The following is a 12,699-nucleotide window of genomic DNA, read 5'->3' on the forward strand; positions in this document are numbered from 1 at the left end:
TAACAGCAAGAAACAAATGAAGAAGAGCTAAATGAAGATTTTGAAGTTGAAAAAGAAGACATCAAAACGAATTGGAGCTCATTGAATTTGAGCCGATTGACGCACCGGTATGTGAATAAATGATAAAATCCCCATTGGAATCTGTCAGTTTGAAACTAGAGATTTCACCTTTTTTTTTGCACTGGATGCTTCTCAATCTTCCATAACCACTGATGTCACACCTCTGCATTTTCGGTGAAAGGCGGCAGAGCGAGAGCGATGTTTGTCAAAACATGAGACATCCCGAATATCAGTTTTCTCATATAAATGTCTGTAGCTTCCGAACGGTTTGACCAACAAAATTGCTTGACCATTCTATGGAAAGGGGAGACTCTAACAAACACAATGCCGTTCTCAGTTTTGCTCTACGACCCCCACAAGTGTCACAGGACTCGTCTGAAGGTAACCAGTACCGGTTAAAATTACAGATTTTTAATCAAGGAAGAAATTAATACATGTTGAAGCCACTAGTGGAGAGCACAAATGATTAGCAGTCCATTGCCTTAATCACTCAGCCACCTCGTCCTATACTGCAGGGATGGCAGTTACCCCTCCAACCAGTAAACAAAGATCCGCTTGTCTCAGACTGTTAAAGGGCTCGTCCGGGATTTGAACCCGGGACCTCTCGCACCCAAAGCGAGAATCATACCCCTAGACCAACGAGCCATTTCGTCAAAGACATTTTTTTGCTATCGCCAGCAATGACGGTGAGGATATGGATTGACTTGTCGATGGTACCAGGCCACAGTGAATCACGTGAGTTTTGTTGGTATACTTGTGAGCATAGCTGTCTTCCAAGCAGTTGACCAGGTTTCAGTTCAAATCCTCTGTAATTAATCTTCCGAGTCTTTCAGATTCAATTTTCATTTTCTGTAACAGCAAGAAACAAATGAAGAAGAGCTAAATGAAGATTTTGAAGTTGAAAAAGAAGACATCAAAACGAATTGGAGCTCATTGAATTTGAGCCGATTGACGCACCGGTATGTGAATAAATGATAAAATCCCCATTGGAATCTGTCAGTTTGAAACTAGAGATTTCACCTTTTTTTTTGCACTGGATGCTTCTCAATCTTCCATAACCACTGATGTCACACCTCTGCATTTTCGGTGAAAGGCGGCAGAGCGAGAGCGATGTTTGTCAAAACATGAGACATCCCGAATATCAGTTTTCTCATATAAATGTCTGTAGCTTCCGAATGGTTTGACCAACAAAATTGTTTGACCATTCTATGGAAAGGGGAGACTCTAACAAACACAATGCCGTTCTCAGTTTTGCTCTACGACCCCCACAAGTGTCACAGGACTCGTCTGAAGGTAACCAGTACCGGTTAAAATTACAGATTTTTAATCAAGGAAGAAATTAATACATGTTGAAGCCACTAGTGGAGAGCACAAATGATTAGCAGTCCATTGCCTTAATCACTCAGCCACCTCATCCTATACTCCAGGGATTGCAGTTGCCCCTCCAACCAGTAAACAAAGATCCGCTTGTCTCAGACTGTTAAAGGGCTCGTCCGGGATTTGAACCAGGGACCTCTCGCACCCAAAGCGAGAATCATACCCCTAGACCAACGAGCCATTTCGTGGAAGCCATTTTTTTGCTGTCGCCAGCAATGACGGTGAGGATATGGATTGACTTGTCGATGGTGCCAGGCCACAGTGAATCACGTGAGTTTTGTTGGTATACTTGTGAGCATAGCTGTCTTCCAAGCAGTTGACCAGGTTTCAGTTCAAATCCTCTGTAATTAATCTTCCGAGTCTTTCAGATTCAATTTTCATTTTCTGTAACAGCAAGAAACAAATGAAGAAGAGCTAAATGAAGATTTTGAAGTTGAAAAAGAAGACATCAAAACGAATTGGAGCTCATTGAATTTGAGCCGATTGACGCACCGGTATGTGAATAAATGATAAAATCCCCATTGGAATCTGTCAGTTTGAAACTAGAGATTTCACCTTTTTTTTTGCACTGGATGCTTCTCAATCTTCCATAACCACTGATGTCACACCTCTGCATTTTCGGTGAAAGGCGGCAGAGCGAGAGCGATGTTTGTCAAAACATGAGACATCCCGAATATCAGTTTTCTCATATAAATGTCTGTAGCTTCCGAATGGTTTGACCAACAAAATTGTTTGACCATTCTATGGAAAGGGGAGACTCTAACAAACACAATGCCGTTCTCAGTTTTGCTCTACCACCCCCACAAGTGTCACAGGACTCGTCTGAAGGTAACCAGTACCGGTTAAAATTACAGATTTTTAATCAAGGAAGAAATTAATACATGTTGAAGCCACTAGTGGAGAGCACAAATGATTAGCAGTCCATTGCCTTAATCACTCAGCCACCTCGTCCTATACTCCAGGGATGGCAGTTACCCCTCCAACCAGTAAACAAAGATCCGCTTGTCTCAGACTGTTAAAGGGCTCGTCCGGGATTTGAACCCGGGACCTCTCGCACCCAAAGCGAGAATCATACCCCTAGACCAACGAGCCATTTCGTCAAAGACATTTTTTTGCTATCGCCAGCAATGACGGTGAGGATATGGATTGACTTGTCGATGGTACCAGGCCACAGTGAATCACGTGAGTTTTGTTGGTATACTTGTGAGCATAGCTGTCTTCCAAGCAGTTGACCAGGTTTCAGTTCAAATCCTCTGTAATTAATCTTCCGAGTCTTTCAGATTCAATTTTCATTTTCTGTAACAGCAAGAAACAAATGAAGAAGAGCTAAATGAAGATTTTGAAGTTGAAAAAGAAGACATCAAAACGAATTGGAGCTCATTGAATTTGAGCCGATTGACGCACCGGTATGTGAATAAATGATAAAATCCCCATTGGAATCTGTCAGTTTGAAACTAGAGATTTCACCTTTTTTTTTGCACTGGATGCTTCTCAATCTTCCATAACCACTGATGTCACACCTCTGCATTTTCGGTGAAAGGCGGCAGAGCGAGAGCGATGTTTGTCAAAACATGAGACATCCCGAATATCAGTTTTCTCATATAAATGTCTGTAGCTTCCGAATGGTTTGACCAACAAAATTGTTTGACCATTCTATGGAAAGGGGAGACTCTAACAAACACAATGCCGTTCTCAGTTTTGCTCTACGACCCCCACAAGTGTCACAGGACTCGTCTGAAGGTAACCAGTACCGGTTAAAATTACAGATTTTTAATCAAGGAAGAAATTAATACATGTTTAAGCCACTAGTGGAGAGCACAAATGATTAGCAGTCCATTGCCTTAATCACTCAGCCACCTCATCCTATACTCCAGGGATTGCAGTTGCCCCTCCAACCAGTAAACAAAGATCCGCTTGTCTCAGACTGTTAAAGGGCTCGTCCAGGATTTGAACCAGGGACCTCTCGCACCCAAAGCGAGAATCATACCCCTAGACCAACGAGCCATTTCGTGGAAGCCATTTTTTTGCTGTCGCCAGCAATGACGGTGAGGATATGGATTGACTTGTCGATGGTGCCAGGCCACAGTGAATCACGTGAGTTTTGTTGGTATACTTGTGAGCATAGCTGTCTTCCAAGCAGTTGACCAGGTTTCAGTTCAAATCCTCTGTAATTAATCTTCCGAGTCTTTCAGATTCAATTTTCATTTTCTGTAACAGCAAGAAACAAATGAAGAAGAGCTAAATGAAGATTTTGAAGTTGAAAAAGAAGACATCAAAACGAATTGGAGCTCATTGAATTTGAGCCGATTGACGCACCGGTATGTGAATAAATGATAAAATCCCCATTGGAATCTGTCAGTTTGAAACTAGAGATTTCACCTTTTTTTTTGCACTGGATGCTTCTCAATCTTCCATAACCACTGATGTCACACTTCTGCATTTTCGGTGAAAGGCAGCAGAGCGAGAGCGATGTTTGTCAAAACATGAGACATCCCGAATATCAGTTTTCTCATATAAATGTCTGTAGCTTCCGAACGGTTTGACCAACAAAATTGTTTGACCATTCTATGGAAAGGGGAAACTCTAACAAACACAATGCCGTTCTCAGTTTTGCTCTACGACCCCCACAAGTGTCACAGGACTCGTCTGAAGGTAACCAGTACCGGTTAAAATTACAGATTTTTAATCAAGGAAGAAATTAATACATGTTGAAGCCACTAGTGGAGAGCACAAATGAATAGCAGTCCATTGCCTTAATAACTCAGCCACCTCGTCCTATACTCCAGGGATTGCAGTTGCCCCTCCAACCAGTAAACAAACATCCGCTTGTCTCAGACTGTTAAAGGGCTCGTCCGGGATTTGAACCCGGGACCTCTCGCACCCAAAGCGAGAATCATACCCCTAGACCAACGAGCCATTTCGTGGAAGACATTTTTTTGCTGTCGCCAGCAATGACGGTGAGGATATGGATTGACTTGTCGATGGTGCCAGGCCACAGTGAATCACGTGAGTTTTGTTGGTATACTTGTGAGCATAGCTGTCTTCCAAGCAGTTGACCAGGTTTCAGTTCAAATCCTCTGTAATTAATCTTCCGAGTCTTTCAGATTCAATTTTCATTTTCTGTAACAGCAAGAAACAAATGAAGAAGAGCTAAATGAAGATTTTGAAGTTGAAAAAGAAGACATCAAAACGAATTGGAGCTCATTGAATTTGAGCCGATTGACGCACCGGTATGTGAATAAATGATAAAATCCCCATTGGAATCTGTCAGTTTGAAACTAGAGATTTCACCTTTTTTTTTGCACTGGATGCTTCTCAATCTTCCATAACCACTGATGTCACACCTCTGCATTTTCGGTGAAAGGCGGCAGAGCGAGAGCGATGTTTGTCAAAACATGAGACATCCCGAATATCAGTTTTCTCATATAAATGTCTGTAGCTTCCGAATGGTTTGACCAACAAAATTGTTTGACCATTCTATGGAAAGGGGAGACTCTAACAAACACAATGCCGTTCTCAGTTTTGCTCTACGACCCCCACAAGTGTCACAGGACTCGTCTGAAGGTAACCAGTACCGGTTAACCTGTCTAGGATCAGCGTGGCGCTAGCGGCACCCCCCCCCCCCCCCCCACTGAAAAACCAGTGCCGCGAAATTCAAAAAAAATATTTTTTTTAAATATTTAACTTTCACACATTAAAGTCCAATACAGCTAATGAAAGACACAGATCTTGTGAATCCAGTCAACATTTCCGATTTTTAAAATGTTTTACAGGGAAGACACAATATGTAAAGATGTACATCTATTACCTAAAAACACATTAGCATAATCCACCATCTTTTATTTGTCCACCAACACCAGTAGCCATCACCAATTCGGCTAAACTAAGATATTTATAGCCCCTAACCAACAAAAAAACTCATTAGATGACAGTCTGATAACATATTTATGGTATGGGATAGGTTTTGTTAGAAAAAAGTGCATATTTCAGGTAGATGGCATAGTTTACAATTGCACCCACCATCACAAATGGACTAGAATAATTACAATGAGCAACGTGTTTACCTAACTACTAATCATCAAACATTTCGTAAAAATACACAGCATACACGAATCGAAAGACACAGATCCTGTGAATACAGACAATATTTCAGATTTTCTAAGTGTCTTACAGCGAAAACACAATAAATCGTTATATTAGCTTAGCACATAGCAATTAGCAGCCCAGCATTGATTCTAGCCAAAGTGAGCGATAAAAGTCAACATCGCCAAAAGATATTAATTTTTTCACTAACCTTCTCAGAATTCTTCCGATGACACTCCTGTAACATCACATTACAACATGCATATACAGTTTGATCGAAAATGTTTATATTTAGCCCCCAAAATCATGGTTAGACAATGTGAAATGTAGCTCAGTTGGTCAGAAAATGTCCTTGCTCCACTTAGACAGTGATCTACTCTTATACATAAATACTCATAAACGTGACTAAAAAATACAGGGTGGACAGGGATTGATAGACAATTTAATTCTTAATACAATTGCGTTATTACATTTTTTAATTTATCCTTACTTTTCAATACAGTTTGCGCCAAGCGAAGCTACGTCAAAAAACATGGCGTCCTAAGCCACTAAAATGTTTCGACAGAAACACGATTTATCATAATAAAAATGTCCTACCTTGAGCTGTTCTTCCATCAGTATCTTGGGCAAAGGATCCTTTCTTGGGAGAAATCGTCTTTTGGTGGAAAGCTGTCCTCTTGCCATGTGGAAATGTCAACTGCGTTCGGGATGAACTGAAAAGCGTGCCCAACTTTTCACATCGTTGCAAAAATAAATGTCCCAAAATCGCACTAAACGGATATAAATTGCTATAAAACGCTTTAAATTAACTACCTTATGATGTTTTTAACTCCTATAACGAGTGAAAAGATGACCGGAGAAATATAACAGGCTAAACTAACGCTTGGAACAGGTGCGCGCCGGTGTCTTCTTGGCTCATGACGCAGCTCCCAAAGAATGACTAGCTTCAGGGTTTTTTCATTTGTAGGGCCTGTGAACGCGCAATCGACCCCGTTGGAATCGTCATCACGTAAAGGCATCCAGGGGAAGACGTAAGAAGTGTCCGTATAGTCATAGCAACGACAGTGCCCTTTTAAATGACTTCAGAACAGTGGCCAACATTTCTCAAATCTGACTCCATGTCAGGGAAATTGCTGTAGAATGGGCTCTGTTCCACTTAGAGACAAAATTTCAACTCCTATAGAAACTATAGACTGTTTTCTATCCAATAATAATAATAATATGCATATTGTACGATCAAGGATTTTGTGGGAAGCCGTTTAAAAAATTAGCCAAATTAGCATAAGTAGTCTAAACAGCGCCCCCATCCCCAACAGGTTAAAATTACAGATTTTTAATCAAGGAAGAAATTAATACATGTTGAAGCCACTAGTGGAGAGCACAAATGATTAGCAGTCCATTGCCTTAATCACTCAGCCACCTCATCCTATACTCCAGGGATTGCAGTTGCCCCTCCAACCAGTAAACAAAGATCCGCTTGTCTCAGACTGTTAAAGGGCTCGTCCGGGATTTGAACCAGGGACCTCTCGCACCCAAAGCGAGAATCATACCCCTAGACCAACGAGCCATTTCGTGGAAGCCATTTTTTTGCTGTCGCCAGCAATGACGGTGAGGATATGGATTGACTTGTCGATGGTGCCAGGCCACAGTGAATCACGTGAGTTTTGTTGGTATACTTGTGAGCATAGCTGTCTTCCAAGCAGTTGACCAGGTTTCAGTTCAAATCCTCTGTAATTAATCTTCCGCGTCTTTCAGATTCAATTTTCATTTTCTGTAACAGCAAGAAACAAATGAAGAAGAGCTAAATGAAGATTTTGAAGTTGAAAAAGAAGACATCAAAACGAATTGGAGCTCATTGAATTTGAGCCGATTGACGCACCGGTATGTGAATAAATGATAAAATCCCCATTGGAATCTGTCAGTTTGAAACTAGAGATTTCACCTTTTTTTTTGCACTGGATGCTTCTCAATCTTCCATAACCGCTGATGTCACACCTCTGCATTTTCGGTGAAAGGCGGCAGAGCGAGAGCGATGTTTGTCAAAACATGAGACATCCCGAATATCAGTTTTCTCATATAAATGTCTGTAGCTTCCGAACGGTTTGACCAACAAAATTGTTTGACCATTCTATGGAAAGGGGAGACTCTAACAAACACAATGCCGTTCTCAGTTTTGCTCTACGACCCCCACAAGTGTCACAGGACTCGTCTGAAGGTAACCAGTACCGGTTAAAATTACAGATTTTTAATCAAGGAAGAAATTAATACATGTTGAAGCCACTAGTGGAGAGCACAAATGATTAGCAGTCCATTGCCTTAATCACTCAGCCACCTCGTCCTATACTCCAGGGATTGCAGTTGCCCCTCCAACCAGTAAACAAAGATCCGCTTGTCTCAGACTGTTAAAGGGCTCGTCCGGGATTTGAACCCGGGACCTCTCGCACCCAAAGCGAGAATCATACCCCTAGACCAACGAGCCATTTCGTGGAAGACATTTTTTTGCTGTCGCCAGCAATGACGGTGAGGATATGGATTGACTTGTCGATGGTGCCAGGCCACAGTGAATCACGTGAGTTTTGTTGGTATACTTGTGAGCATAGCTGTCTTCCAAGCAGTTGACCAGGTTTCAGTTCAAATCCTCTGTAATTAATCTTCCGAGTCTTTCAGATTCAATTTTCATTTTCTGTAACAGCAAGAAACAAATGAAGAAGAGCTAAATGAAGATTTTGAAGTTGAAAAAGAAGACATCAAAACGAATTGGAGCTCATTGAATTTGAGCCGATTGACGCACCGGTATGTGAATAAATGATAAAATCCCCATTGGAATCTGTCAGTTTGAAACTAGAGATTTCACCTTTTTTTTTGCACTGGATGCTTCTCAATCTTCCATAACCGCTGATGTCACACCTCTGCATTTTCGGTGAAAGGCGGCAGAGCGAGAGCGATGTTTGTCAAAACATGAGACATCCCGAATATCAGTTTTCTCATATAAATGTCTGTAGCTTCCGAACGGTTTGACCAACAAAATTGTTTGACCATTCTATGGAAAGGGGAGACTCTAACAAACACAATGCCGTTCTCAGTTTTGCTCTACGACCCCCACAAGTGTCACAGGACTCGTCTGAAGGTAACCAGTACCGGTTAAAATTACAGATTTTTAATCAAGGAAGAAATTAATACATGTTGAAGCCACTAGTGGAGAGCACAAATGATTAGCAGTCCATTGCCTTAATCACTCAGCCACCTCGTCCTATACTCCAGGGATTGCAGTTGCCCCTCCAACCAGTAAACAAAGATCCGCTTGTCTCAGACTGTTAAAGGGCTCGTCCGGGATTTGAACCCGGGACCTCTCGCACCCAAAGCGAGAATCATACCCCTAGACCAACGAGCCATTTCGTGGAAGACATTTTTTTGCTGTCGCCAGCAATGACGGTGAGGATATGGATTGACTTGTCGATGGTGCCAGGCCACAGTGAATCACGTGAGTTTTGTTGGTATACTTGTGAGCATAGCTGTCTTCCAAGCAGTTGACCAGGTTTCAGTTCAAATCCTCTGTAATTAATCTTCCGAGTCTTTCAGATTCAATTTTCATTTTCTGTAACAGCAAGAAACAAATGAAGAAGAGCTAAATGAAGATTTTGAAGTTGAAAAAGAAGACATCAAAACGAATTGGAGCTCATTGAATTTGAGCCGATTGACGCACCGGTATGTGAATAAATGATAAAATCCCCATTGGAATCTGTCAGTTTGAAACTAGAGATTTCACCTTTTTTTTTGCACTGGATGCTTCTCAATCTTCCATAACCGCTGATGTCACACCTCTGCATTTTCGGGGAAAGGCGGCAGAGCGAGAGCGATGTTTGTCAAAACATGAGACATCCCGAATATCAGTTTTCTCATATAAATGTCTGTAGCTTCCGAACGGTTTGACCAACAAAATTGTTTGACCATTCTATGGAAAGGGGAGACTCTAACAAACACAATGCCGTTCTCAGTTTTGCTCTACGACCCCCACAAGTGTCACAGGACTCGTCTGAAGGTAACCAGTACCGGTTAAAATTACAGATTTTTAATCAAGGAAGAAATTAATACATGTTGAAGCCACTAGTGGAGAGCACAAATGATTAGCAGTCCATTGCCTTAATCACTCAGCCACCTCGTCCTATACTCCAGGGATTGCAGTTGCCCCTCCAACCAGTAAACAAAGATCCGCTTGTCTCAGACTGTTAAAGGGCTCGTCCGGGATTTGAACCGGGACCTCTCGCACCCAAAGCGAGAATCATACCCCTAGACCAACGAGCCATTTCGTGGAAGACATTTTTTTGCTGTCGCCAGCAATGACGGTGAGGATATGGATTGACTTGTCGATGGTGCCAGGCCACAGTGAATCACGTGAGTTTTGTTGGTATACTTGTGAGCATAGCTGTCTTCCAAGCAGTTGACCAGGTTTCAGTTCAAATCCTCTGTAATTAATCTTCCGAGTCTTTCAGATTCAATTTTCATTTTCTGTAACAGCAAGAAACAAATGAAGAAGAGCTAAATGAAGATTTTGAAGTTGAAAAAGAAGACATCAAAACGAATTGGAGCTCATTGAATTTGAGCCGATTGACGCACCGGTATGTGAATAAATGATAAAATCCCCATTGGAATCTGTCAGTTTGAAACTAGAGATTTCACCTTTTTTTTTGCACTGGATGCTTCTCAATCTTCCATAACCGCTGATGTCACACCTCTGCATTTTCGGTGAAAGGCGGCAGAGCGAGAGCGATGTTTGTCAAAACATGAGACATCCCGAATATCAGTTTTCTCATATAAATGTCTGTAGCTTCCGAACGGTTTGACCAACAAAATTGTTTGACCATTCTATGGAAAGGGGAGACTCTAACAAACACAATGCCGTTCTCAGTTTTGCTCTACGACCCCCACAAGTGTCACAGGACTCGTCTGAAGGTAACCAGTACCGGTTAAAATTACAGATTTTTAATCAAGGAAGAAATTAATACATGTTGAAGCCACTAGTGGAGAGCACAAATGATTAGCAGTCCATTGCCTTAATCACTCAGCCACCTCGTCCTATACTCCAGGGATTGCAGTTGCCCCTCCAACCAGTAAACAAAGATCCGCTTGTCTCAGACTGTTAAAGGGCTCGTCCGGGATTTGAACCCGGGACCTCTCGCACCCAAAGCAAGAATCATACCCATAGACCAACAAGCCATTTCGTGGAAGACATTTTTTTGCTGTCGCCAGCAATGACGGTGAGGATATGGATTGACTTGTCGATGGTGCCAGGCCACAGTGAATCACGTGAGTTTTGTTGGTATACTTGTGAGCATAGCTGTCTTCCAAGCAGTTGACCAGGTTTCAGTTCAAATCCTCTGTAATTCATCTTCCGAGTCTTTCAGATTCAATTTTCAATTTCTGTAACAGCAAGAAACAAATGAAGAAGAGCTAAATGAAGATTTTGAAGTTGAAAAAGAAGACATCAAAACGAATTGGAGCTCATTGAATTTGAGCCGATTGACGCACCGGTATGTGAATAAATGATAAAATCCCCATTGGAATCTGTCAGTTTGAAACTAGAGATTTCACCTTTTTTTTTGCACTGGATGCTTCTCAATCTTCCATAACCGCTGATGTCACACCTCTGCATTTTCGGTGAAAGGCGGCAGAGCGAGAGCGATGTTTGTCAAAACATGAGACATCCCGAATATCAGTTTTCTCATATAAATGTCTGTAGCTTCCGAACGGTTTGACCAACAAAATTGTTTGACCATTCTATGGAAAGGGGAGACTCTAACAAACACAATGCCGTTCTCAGTTTTGCTCTACGACCCCCACAAGTGTCACAGGACTCGTCTGAAGGTAACCAGTACCGGTTAAAATTACAGATTTTTAATCAAGGAAGAAATTAATACATGTTGAAGCCACTAGTGGAGAGCACAAATGATTAGCAGTCCATTGCCTTAATCACTCAGCCACCTCGTCCTATACTCCAGGGATTGCAGTTGCCCCTCCAACCAGTAAACAAAGATCCGCTTGTCTCAGACTGTTAAAGGGCTCGTCCGGGATTTGAACCCGGGACCTCTCGCACCCAAAGCGAGAATCATACCCCTAGACCAACGAGCCATTTCGTGGAAGACATTTTTTTGCTGTCGCCAGCAATGACGGTGAGGATATGGATTGACTTGTCGATGGTGCCAGGCCACAGTGAATCACGTGAGTTTTGTTGGTATACTTGTGAGCATAGCTGTCTTCCAAGCAGTTGACCAGGTTTCAGTTCAAATCCTCTGTAATTCATCTGCCGAGTCTTTCAGATTCAATTTTCATTTTCTGTAACAGCAAGAAACAAATGAAGAAGAGCTAAATGAAGATTTTGAAGTTGAAAAAGAAGACATCAAAACGAATTGGAGCTCATTGAATTTGAGCCGATTGACGCACCGGTATGTGAATAAATGATAAAATCCCCATTGGAATCTGTCAGTTTGAAACTAGAGATTTCACCTTTTTTTTTGCACTGGATGCTTCTCAATCTTCCATAACCGCTGATGTCACACCTCTGCATTTTCGGGGAAAGGCGGCAGAGCGAGAGCGATGTTTGTCAAAACATGAGACATCCCGAATATCAGTTTTCTCATATAAATGTCTGTAGCTTCCGAACGGTTTGACCAACAAAATTGTTTGACCATTCTATGGAAAGGGGAGACTCTAACAAACACAATGCCGTTCTCAGTTTTGCTCTACGACCCCCACAAGTGTCACAGGACTCGTCTGAAGGTAACCAGTACCGGTTAAAATTACAGATTTTTAATCAAGGAAGAAATTAATACATGTTGAAGCCACTAGTGGAGAGCACAAATGATTAGCAGTCCATTGCCTTAATCACTCAGCCACCTCGTCCTATACTCCAGGGATTGCAGTTGCCCCTCCAACCAGTAAACAAAGATCCGCTTGTCTCAGACTGTTAAAGGGCTCGTCCGGGATTTGAACCCGGGACCTCTCGCACCCAAAGCGAGAATCATACCCCTAGACCAACGAGCCATTTCGTGGAAGACATTTTTTTGCTGTCGCCAGCAATGACGGTGAGGATATGGATTGACTTGTCGATGGTGCCAGGCCACAGTGAATCACGTGAGTTTTGTTGGTATACTTGTGAGCATAGCTGTCTTCCAAGCAGTTGAC

General features: G+C 42.1%; 11 non-coding genes across 11 annotated transcripts; all 11 read right to left on the reverse strand.

Annotated features, from left to right (window-relative positions):
• Nucleotides 1–633: 633 nt before the first annotated feature.
• Nucleotides 634–705, reverse strand: trnap-ugg (transfer RNA proline (anticodon UGG)). Its single transcript has one exon. It is a non-coding gene; the product is annotated as a tRNA-Pro (tRNA).
• Nucleotides 706–1,545: 840 nt separating this feature from the next.
• Nucleotides 1,546–1,617, reverse strand: trnap-ugg (transfer RNA proline (anticodon UGG)). The gene has a single exon. It is a non-coding gene; the product is annotated as a tRNA-Pro (tRNA).
• An 840-nt stretch (nucleotides 1,618–2,457) lies between these two features.
• On the reverse strand, nucleotides 2,458–2,529 carry trnap-ugg (transfer RNA proline (anticodon UGG)). The gene has a single exon. It is a non-coding gene; the product is annotated as a tRNA-Pro (tRNA).
• Nucleotides 2,530–3,369: 840 nt separating this feature from the next.
• On the reverse strand, nucleotides 3,370–3,441 carry trnap-ugg (transfer RNA proline (anticodon UGG)). Its single transcript has one exon. It is a non-coding gene; the product is annotated as a tRNA-Pro (tRNA).
• An 840-nt stretch (nucleotides 3,442–4,281) lies between these two features.
• On the reverse strand, nucleotides 4,282–4,353 carry trnap-ugg (transfer RNA proline (anticodon UGG)). Its single transcript has one exon. It is a non-coding gene; the product is annotated as a tRNA-Pro (tRNA).
• A 2,662-nt stretch (nucleotides 4,354–7,015) lies between these two features.
• trnap-ugg (transfer RNA proline (anticodon UGG)) lies at nucleotides 7,016–7,087 on the reverse strand. The gene has a single exon. It is a non-coding gene; the product is annotated as a tRNA-Pro (tRNA).
• An 840-nt stretch (nucleotides 7,088–7,927) lies between these two features.
• Nucleotides 7,928–7,999, reverse strand: trnap-ugg (transfer RNA proline (anticodon UGG)). The gene has a single exon. It is a non-coding gene; the product is annotated as a tRNA-Pro (tRNA).
• Nucleotides 8,000–8,839: 840 nt separating this feature from the next.
• trnap-ugg (transfer RNA proline (anticodon UGG)) lies at nucleotides 8,840–8,911 on the reverse strand. The gene has a single exon. It is a non-coding gene; the product is annotated as a tRNA-Pro (tRNA).
• Nucleotides 8,912–9,751: 840 nt separating this feature from the next.
• trnap-ugg (transfer RNA proline (anticodon UGG)) lies at nucleotides 9,752–9,822 on the reverse strand. The gene has a single exon. It is a non-coding gene; the product is annotated as a tRNA-Pro (tRNA).
• Nucleotides 9,823–11,574: 1,752 nt separating this feature from the next.
• trnap-ugg (transfer RNA proline (anticodon UGG)) lies at nucleotides 11,575–11,646 on the reverse strand. The gene has a single exon. It is a non-coding gene; the product is annotated as a tRNA-Pro (tRNA).
• Nucleotides 11,647–12,486: 840 nt separating this feature from the next.
• trnap-ugg (transfer RNA proline (anticodon UGG)) lies at nucleotides 12,487–12,558 on the reverse strand. The gene has a single exon. It is a non-coding gene; the product is annotated as a tRNA-Pro (tRNA).
• Nucleotides 12,559–12,699: the final 141 nt, after the last annotated feature.

This window comes from Salvelinus fontinalis, unplaced genomic scaffold (assembly GCF_029448725.1).
Source record: "Salvelinus fontinalis isolate EN_2023a unplaced genomic scaffold, ASM2944872v1 scaffold_0628, whole genome shotgun sequence".
NCBI classification, from domain to species: domain Eukaryota; kingdom Metazoa; phylum Chordata; class Actinopteri; order Salmoniformes; family Salmonidae; genus Salvelinus; species Salvelinus fontinalis.